The following is a 9,872-nucleotide window of genomic DNA, read 5'->3' on the forward strand; positions in this document are numbered from 1 at the left end:
TTAAGGGCCTCCGATTTCGCGCAGTTTCGAAATTCGTGCAGCAGTGAATAAACTAGCTCGAGTGGTCGATGCTGAGATGGGCTCTTTCGCGCCCTGACGTTGTGGTGATGTGACGTCACACCGGCTTCAAGATGATTTCATCGACTAAGCTGAACACTCATGAAGAAAAGGGACTGACTCCATCCTTAGGAGCTTAGGACATATTTAACATTTCATTTCATTTATTTTATTTTCTCCTTAAGGGCCCGAGGGAATTACGTAAGGGGGAGGCGAATTAACATGATGTATATTTCTTGAACGTGGAAAAAGGTGAAGAGAAAGATATAAAATACAACGAAGGCAAGCAAAAACAAAAGCAAGAAAAAAAGATACATTAAAAAATTCAGAAATAGATCTAAGTGAATAACAGCAAAGCAAGCAAGCGCAAGAGAAAAAAAAATTACACTAAGGCGCAGAAATGCAACTAAACGAAGTAACAAAAGAATACAAAGGGGGCAGTCTATTCAGGAAGGCTGAAGTTTTAGCTTATTACGGAATTGGTTTCTGTCTGTGCATTCGGCTAGGTTTTGGGGTAAGGAATTCCATAAGACTATTGCATGAGGGAAATACGAGCTACTCATACTCATTGCAAGGGTGCGGGTGGAAATTCGTGCTAGAGACTGGCTGTGGCTTAAACGGGAAGATCTTCTTCGTGGTGTCGTTAGTAGCTCATGTCTGGACCGAGGGTGGTAATAAAATGTGTGAAGAAGGCACAAACGAGATATGATGCGGCGTGGTGCGAGGGACGGCAAGTCGAGGTCTCTTTTCATTGAGGTTTTTCTGTTAACCCACTGACAAGTTATGTGCACCACTGTGTAGAAAGCAAACTCGCGGCTTTTTCTGAGAGTTGGCTGCACATGGCAGTGGTTTCTTTGTGTCAGGTGAATTTCACATCTTTCACGTCACAAATGAGGCGTTTTTTATTTTTTTTTATGGCATACAGCAAATAGTATATTTCGCGAAACAGTCAGCGGGAGCACGTCGTCCGCCATTTTTGTGCAGACATTTTTCCAGCAGTAGTAACATCTTTTTTTTTTTTTCGCAATTACAAGCCTAATATGTGCACCTTCTAAAAAAATTATTTCTGCGATCCTCCGGGTGTTACTGAAAAGGCGCGGAGTTTCGATTTGCTTTTCTTTCATCGATTACGAAACTTTGTACGAAATTTCGCACATCCCTGTAAAAAATTTACCGCTGATATTTTGCGCCCGAAAACTAACAAATTGGCTTTCTTAAAGTCTGAATATACCATTTCGGTGAAAAAAAAAATTATTTTCAATAGTAATGAAAAATGGCAAGCCAAACGGTTAATGAGGCTCCTTCTATATGAAAAAAAGTTACGAAACCTTTTCCTGCGCCCAATACAACCCCCCCCCCCCCCCCCCCCCAAAAAAAAAAAAAAGTGCCGAGGCAAGTACCACGGCCGTGCAAGAACATTCACGAGCAGTATAAAAGGGAACACTATTTCTCAAGTATAACCGATAAGCACAGTCTTTTTTTTTCTTCTAGTTACTTTCTCCTAGCCGTATGATCTCACCGCCACTTTGTGGTCGATGCAGAACTAAGGATTTTTGTCTCAAGCGCGGACTGGGTGACCCGTTCACACCGCTCGTATACAGACACCGCCAATTTGAAAGGGAGCAGCCAATTTGCACACAATAACGAAATCTGTCGTTACTGAACACTGAAGATGAAAATGTCTGATACTACTTAGAACAGAAGAAAAAGCGTGATTTTTCCTTATACTTAGGAGTAATCGTTGGTCGAATATTGATAGTGTACTGTTCATATTGGAGCCACGTGCTACATTTCAGCAATAAGTCTTTTGAAACAAAGTTGCGAATGACCACAAAATTACGTCACTCGTAGCTGCAGGGTGGCGTCATTCGTGATTGAAGAGTTGCTGCCAGCGAAAATATCGGCAACACTGGACGAATTTAGCGAGTCGAAGCTGGCGGGCGCCAACGGGTGCATTTCGCAGCAGGCAGTCGCTCGAGGCGTGTGCGACGTTGCGTATCGAATACTACACCTTTTCGCGTCTGGCAATACTTCCCGTCAGGATTTCTTTTTTTTTTTTTGCTCTCTATCTCCGACTCAATCTACGCGCTACCGCGCGAGCATAACGGTCCGCTCGCAACGACGCCGGTGCTGCCTATCGCGTTTTCCACGCCAGCCCCACTTCCTTCCCGCCAACAGCACCCCCCCCCCCCTCCCCATCGTCGCCGCTCTACTTTCACTCTTTACGCTACGTATACCTCCTTTTTGTGTTCTTTGTTTTTAGCTTGCGTCTAGAGTTGCGGCGACGAAGGTTCGACGCTGCCTGCAGCCACTGCCGGAGGACATCCCGCCGCTGGAGATGGGAAGAAAGAAAGAAAAGAACAGAAAGTGGAAGAACGGTGTGGGGAAAACAAAAGAACAAACGGAAGCGTTCTGTTACTACACTCTGTCTAAAACCGTGCAGCGGAGTGCGCGCTAAGTCGCGAGGCGCTATAAGGAACCGCTACACGGTGCGCAGCAGAAGGTAGTTCCACAAGTTTTCGACCACAGCCATCATCATCATCAGCCTGACTACGCCCACTGCAGGGCAAAGGCCTCTGCCGTGTCTCTCCAATTAACCCTGTCCTTACCAGAGTACCACGGAGTACTTGTCGCTCGACAGAATAGGTTGTGCATGCCACAAGGGCCTGTTTCCCTTCTGAAGATTTGACAGCGAGCAGTCGGGCTCACCGCTACCTTATCATAATCGCAAAACCCTCGTGGGCCCATGAATCTAAATCCAGCGCTCGAATGTAAACGCCGGAGTGCAGCCGACTACCGCGCCACTTGCGGCATTCAGAAATTCCATGCAAAGTCGTTTAAAAAGCAAAAGAAGCGCAGACTTAGTTAACTACGCAGTTCATTGATGGCGCTACCATCTGTCGACATCCAGAAAATGGTCGCTAGGCGCGTCCAGGTTTTGAATACAGTTTCCGCGCAGTGATATGGCGCTCTAGAACTCGCAAGCTTTGAGGGCTGCGGCTTCTGCAGAACTGCACGGTTTTACGACGCTGAACGACCAATGCAAGCACACTGCAGAAACGGTCGCGACGTGGTCCACAGCAAAGGATATGCAAGAGCTCCGGTAAATCTGTGTCAGGCGCTCTGAGGTTGAGAGAGAGTGCAAAAAAAAAAAAAAAAACAGGCAGGAATTGCAGAGCGAGGGGGATAAGAAGATTAGAGAGGCGGGAAGCCCTTCTCTGTTTAAGTGCAACGTGAAATCCGAATTACGCTTGCGTAATTCGTGCTGTGATTGTGATCGCTCGCGGAGAACTAGTAATCCGCGGCGCACGAACGGAGCTGGCAAGCTCGAAGGATGCCGGGCGCAGTGAACTAGGGTTGCGTAATAAATCGGTAACAGCGGACGCGAAAAGTAAAATTTGTCCAGAAAAGGCAATGGGGGTGACGCGCTTGACTAATTCGTTGCGTAAGTGGCATAAAAGTCCAGTCAAATAATACGGCCGAATTGTGCCCAAAATGTGGCTGTTTTGTCGTCCTGTCCTACCGACTGATTTTTCAGTAGTATTGTAGCATATTTCTGTCGTATTTTTCCGTAGTTCTACTGCTTCCACAGGGGGCAGCGGGTATACTATTTAAATAAAAAAAACAGCTGTTGCTAACACTGGGTCGCGGTCCACGGCGTTCTGTATTACTCCGCTGGCCAATCGCAACTGTAAGCGAAATGAGCTTTTTAATGTTCGACTTGACTATGTCAAAGCAATCCACGTATCAAAATACTAAAGCTCGTAATCTTTTTTTGTTGTGATAAGCTTCTTATTTAGGTAACAAGGAACGTTTAACCGGCGTACTACTTTTTCGACGTGCAGAAATCCTGCGTTGTTACTGTTGCTACTGCATGTTCTTGTTGCAAAATAAAAATATCTGTTTTTACGACAGAAAATTTTCTCGTGTCTTTCGAGGGACCAAGACAAGATCATCATCATCATCATCAGCCTGACTACGCCCACTGCAGGGCAAAGGCCTCTCCCATGTCTCTCCAACTAACCCTGTCCTTTGCCAGCTGAAGCCCCCGTATCCCCGCAAACGCCCACCTTTCTGTCGCCTCCTGCTAAGCGTGCCTTCTCTTGGAAAGCGGTTATCTTGCCTTCGCATTACATGCCCTGCCCAAGCCCATTTCTTCCTCTTGATTTCGACAAGATATCGCGGTACTTAATATGTTTCGTGGTTTCCGCTCTGCAAGTCATCTATAGATATATAGATTTCTCTTTTATCTGAAATTTCTCCTATGAGAGGCCTTGACGCATGAATTTGCCAAAGGCACTGCCGGGAGACGCGTCCGCGTGAACCAGTCAGGCGTGTACGACCTGTTCGCAATAATGTCAAGGGTTCGCTTCGATAATAAACACCCTCAGCGCTGGTAGCATGCTGCGCATTACTGTCGTAAAACCTCTCATGACGCGCCTATGTTTTCATCTGAAGAAAAAATAAGCTTACAGCAACGTTCACTCAAAACTGCACGAGTTTCAGCGCTGTCATAGGCGCAGCATACTGCATTGTCACATGCAAGATCATCAGCTGACGCTGATACTCGTATACCACTTTGATGAAAATTGTTGCAAATTTTGTTTGATAATGCTAAAGTTTTCTTAATTCAGCGTACGCATAGAGAGAAACCGCCTACGCACATAAGACGAAACAGTCCACAACCTTCACTATATCTTTTTTTTGCTTCTAAAAACTTAAAAAGCCTAACATGCACGCGCACATTGATTGCCACCTTTTTTGCAGCTAGGCTTGATCGTCTGTGCAAAACACGAGCTGCAGAAAAATACAGGTATATTGAATGGTCAATGGGCAACTTGAATTTGGCCACCACGAATAAACCATTATATTTTGCAGCAAATAGGCGCTGAGGCCGAGTTTTTAATCTTCCGGGGGATGTGGCAATTAGTACTCTCTTTTTTCATTCGTTCCTCCCCCACCCCTCACCCCTACCCGCGCATGCCCCTAAAAGATATAATCAGGTGGGGAGGCTATATACGTAAATATCACTTTTATTTGCCTCTGGTCGAGCATACGTATAGACCGTTTACAGCGCGCAGTTCTTCCGTTTGAAACCAGATGGCGCCACACGTGCGCTCGGAACACGGCACCATTACTGGCCTCGTAAGTCGCCGGCGTGTACGTTTCGACGCAGCAGTGGAAACTTCGCGGGTGGTTGCCGAATGTGTTCTTTCTACGATGTGAAAAGGCAGAGGAAACACTTGCTGTGTTGTGGACTGCAGGAATTGCGACAGAGAATTAAAGGTGCGGGATGTGGCCGTTTGCGAGCTTCACGGAACCGAACTTCACAAGGAGGTAAAGCCAATGTTCGCGCCCATTCGACGCGCACCCTTTCCGAACTGGCGAACGCAACAAACACGTTCGCCAGCGCTAGATAGCTAATAAAGAAAGGTTTCGGTCTTGGAAAATCTGCGAGGGTAAGTGCACAACACAGCCGCATGAAGAAGCTGTTCCGCCACCGAAACCATGACGGCGTGCTTTCAGTTGTTGTGCACTGTCCTGAGTCCCCACTGAACGTAAGTGATGGTGTGTGGCCATTAGTAAAAGGAGCGCCCGAAGCCGAATAAGGAACGAAAAAAAAAAGACGACTTGTGCTCCTACATGCTGCTGCTGCTTATTATGCATCGCACTGCCGTGCGAGCCGACAACGCTTATCGTCAGTCCGTGTATTACACGCCGTCTTGGTGCTACTGTTCAATTTCACTCCTAGTAGCGCGGTTTCCGTGGACCGTATTCGGATTACAGCATTTGGTTTACGGCTGCTGTGCTGAGCGGTTGTCACTTGCTCGCGGTCTATGCGCGACAGTCACTAAAAGTGACTTCGCACGCTCAGAATGAAGCTGATTAATTACAACCGAAGAGACCACGGGCATTTCCATGTCCGCATGTCGAGCGTCGAGCGTACCAAAATTTTTTATATGAGGCTGACGTTATTGTGCAATTCGTCTAGCATGAACGCGTTGCCATGCACGCGTTATAACAATTATATCGCGGAATCCTTCGAAATGATTGCACGCCAGCTTGTGACGGCTGCTTGATGCATGGTACTGCTACCATATGATAGTCAACCTTTGTGGGTCTATTTATTTTTGTCGCCTTTCTATGTTTAACCAACCAGTAGGAAATATTTCAAATTTCCTAAGCACCGTTAACAGGTTGTAAACAAATGCATACGATGTGCATGTGAGCGTTTTACAGCAGTGTCTGCATGCAGGTACACAATAGGACAACGACCTGTAAGGCCGCAGGAACATTCAATCTTGCCGTTTTATATAATAACAATAAAAAAACAATAAGCAGAGCCTTCAGCGCATGCAAACAAGCATTCAGGCGATCCATCCGTTGGCTTGAAGAGGTGGAGAGCTCAGCGGCTCTATGCGACATTAAGTCTTATCGAGTTTTCACGCCTGAAGTGATCAAATTAGGGTTCTCACATGTCCTTCCAAGCTTTGGCCAAACCATAGTGTCGTCTTCCCTCTCCTTTAAAACCGTATCAGCCGGAACACTACCTGTCGGAACCGAACCGTCCGACGCAGCAGCCTTCGCGACGAGGCGCGCGCCGAGCGGTCAGGAGGCGAGTAATGGCGGCGTGATCACGTGATCAAAGATGGCAGCCCCCATGATACGGTGCTGTAAAGCGTCTATATGCTAACAAGAATGACCTCATAGTTCTTGAAGGACTACTCCGGCGATTTTTTTCATGTTCACAGATGTCAATTAAATTTGTTTTAGAAGTTGTCCTTGGCGTCAAGATTGCATATCCAAACAGCCCAGCTGAGAATGGTTTACTTTTTTCACAAAGTAATTTTAAGCTGGCTCCCTGCACTCGTGAGTCGCGACTCCCGTTACCCAACAGCAGCTTTTTTAAGCACACCCTTGTGCTCGATGACGTCATAAGTTGACACCGATCTGTGACGTAACAAGATGCGGTGCCGCTGCTGTCGCCGGCTGGAACAACTGGGGGAAAACTTGGTGGGGGGGGGGGGGGGGGGGTCAAAAAGTGGGCTTAGCGCCCATAGGAATACATGGAAGCAAACGTTTTCAAAGCAGTTTTCTGATCTCGTAGTGCACCCTTGATATCGCCACTTCATGAAGAACAGCCAAAGTAATCCTAGAACAGGTTCTGAAAGTATGAAGCGTCATTTCTAAGGTGATGTATATTTAATACACCTACGCATGGGTATGACTTCCGGCTGGGGGTGCGGAAGGGGAGTGCGGCCTATGGAAACACATGTAGGCAAAACTTTCATGATTATTTTTCTCGTTTCATAGAGTACACACGGAGGCGGCTGTTTGTTAACAATTGGCGAGTGCTTTGAAGAAGAGTGTGACAAGGCATGCTACGTAATTTCGAAGCAATCGTTGCGAACCATCACGATAAATGTGCGTTGTCAAGGCGGACATACCCTAAAAGGCGCTTTATCCGCTGAGTATTTCCCCGAATCGCGCAAGCTTCTCGCGACATGCTGCTGCATGTGCTACATTTGCTCCCTAATGCAATAGTTCAAGCCAGATAGCATAGACAGTATTACCTGAAAAAGCAGTTCTCAAACGCCGCAGCAAGCGCAGGAAAGAGAACCGCGCTCTGCAGCAGACGGCGCCGCAGACGACATACTTCCGGGTCCGGTTTAGGCTAGCTGGCTGGATGGATAGATGGATGAAAGATAGGAGTGTCCTCTTTGAAATGAGATGGTGGCAGATGGCACTATGCTCGGCCTTTTTCTTTATTTTTGTTTAATTTGGTTTAAATTGTTATTAATATTCGTTTTTAAATACGTTTTTTTCCGATTCTAGTTTTATATAATCTTTCTGTTCTCTCCGGCGTCCGCCAGCTCCACCTGCGTGTGTAATCACGGTGTTATAGTCGTCTGCTGCTGTGCGCGGTTCGCTTGTCGTGCTGTTTGAGGACTGTCTTCAATTTAGACATATCAAGGCTGTCTTAGTTCAAACTGCTGTATTAGTGAGCAAATGTAGCGCCAGCGGCAGCATGTCGGACTGCACGAGAAGCTTCCAAGATTCGGGGAAACAATCAGCGGATAGAGCGCCTTTTGGGGTAAGTCCGGCTTCACAACAGCGCCTGTGTTGTACGTTCCTGTGTCCTGTGTTTGCGCTGTTCGCTCCTAACCACGTTTTGTCACACTCTCCAAAGCACTCGCCGATTGTCAGTGAACAGCCGCCTCCATGAGCAATCTGTGAAACGAGCAAAATATTCCTGAAAGTTATGCCTACGCTCCCGTTCCGTACCCGTAGCCGGGAGTCATTTCCATGCGTAGATGTTTTAAATATACGTCACCTTCGAAATGACGCTTCACGTTTCCAGAACCTGTTCTGGAATGAATTTTATTGTTCTTCACGAAGGGACGACATCATAGGTGCACTGCGAAATCAAGAAACTGCTTTGAAAACTTTAGCTTCCATGTATTCCTATGGGGAACTAAGCCTACTTTTCAGCCCCAGTTGGAACTGCCTGCAGCGAACGTCTTGCTTCGGAGCAGACGACATGAAACGACGGTGACAATGCAACGGGCCTACTCGGCACGGCTTGTTACCGAGCTAAGGCGGCACAGTTCTGAGAAATACATGCGGATTCACCTGTAAACTTACGCTTTGGGTTCATGCTTGGCACAGCCTGACACTGGGCTGGGGGAGGACGGCGCTACTCGGAACAGATTCTCAGAGCGCAGACGGACGGCCGCCTGCTTGCGAGCCGCGTCGTGGGTTCACTTTGTAGTTTTAGCCTGTACTTAGTGCATTTTGGTCCACGGAGAAAAGGGTGCTGTGTTGTTGGATACACGAATCACTGAGAAAGAAAACAAGACAGTGATTTAACACAAAATTCCCGGTGCCAAAGAGGTATGCGACAAATTGATTCGTGCTATCCAGCGCCTCAACTGATACCCGAATTCGCGGACGTGTGTGTGTTCGGATCATTTCAAGCGGGTCTGCTACCAAGTGAAGATGCTTCTGATGGACGAACTTGGTCTCTGCGAGTAGCAAACGGTGAAGTGCTACGCTGACGTTGTTCCAGTACGCGACGCCTGCTAAACCGCCGATATGCCGAGGGGCAGCAGTGAAGAGAAAACGAGTAGAGGTAAGTGGATTAGAATGTTAGTTAACTAATAGTTAACGCTAGTTAATAGTTTGTTAACGTCCTGAAATTAAAGCAAGAAGCAGACAGCAACAAAAATAATTGATGGCAGGGTTGAGCCGACATGGACGCAAGAAAGAGAATGTGTACTAGCAGTAACGTTCGGTCACCGTTATAATCGCAGCATCGTTGTTTGACGAAATATATGACACTTGCATCAAGTTGTCAAAGCGCAAAATGGCTTCAAAATCCTAGCGAATATGCTTCCTGCGGCGTTATTTTAGCTCTCATGGCTGAGAGCATACACTTGTTCTCATCAGGGTGTTCCAGATAACTGGTGTTGGAAAACTTCGTCGGTTTATGTCCACCATCTCGCGGTTAAGGCACAACATTGAGAAAAGCCGGTGGCGACAGATGCAAGCGATTGCGGGGAGCAGATTGTGCACAGGGGAGATCTGCCGACAGCACTGCATTTGGTATCTTAGCGACGACTGGTATTCGCCGCATGTGCACCTTTAAGGGCAGCGTAGGATTTCGGAATTCAAGTGAGGGCGTGTCAAAGCGCGGAGCGCTGCGTTCTCTCAGCATCGCTACGGTGAGGTCTCTCTGTTTTTGCGGCGTGTCGTCGGCAAATTGGGGAATCGCTTGCGATAAAGCATATTATCGAATCGTCGCTGTCACTGCC

The sequence above is a fragment of the Amblyomma mixtum genome, chromosome 1, assembly GCF_055824585.1.
Source record: "Amblyomma mixtum isolate Tamu chromosome 1, ASM5582458v1, whole genome shotgun sequence".
Taxonomy (NCBI): domain Eukaryota; kingdom Metazoa; phylum Arthropoda; class Arachnida; order Ixodida; family Ixodidae; genus Amblyomma; species Amblyomma mixtum.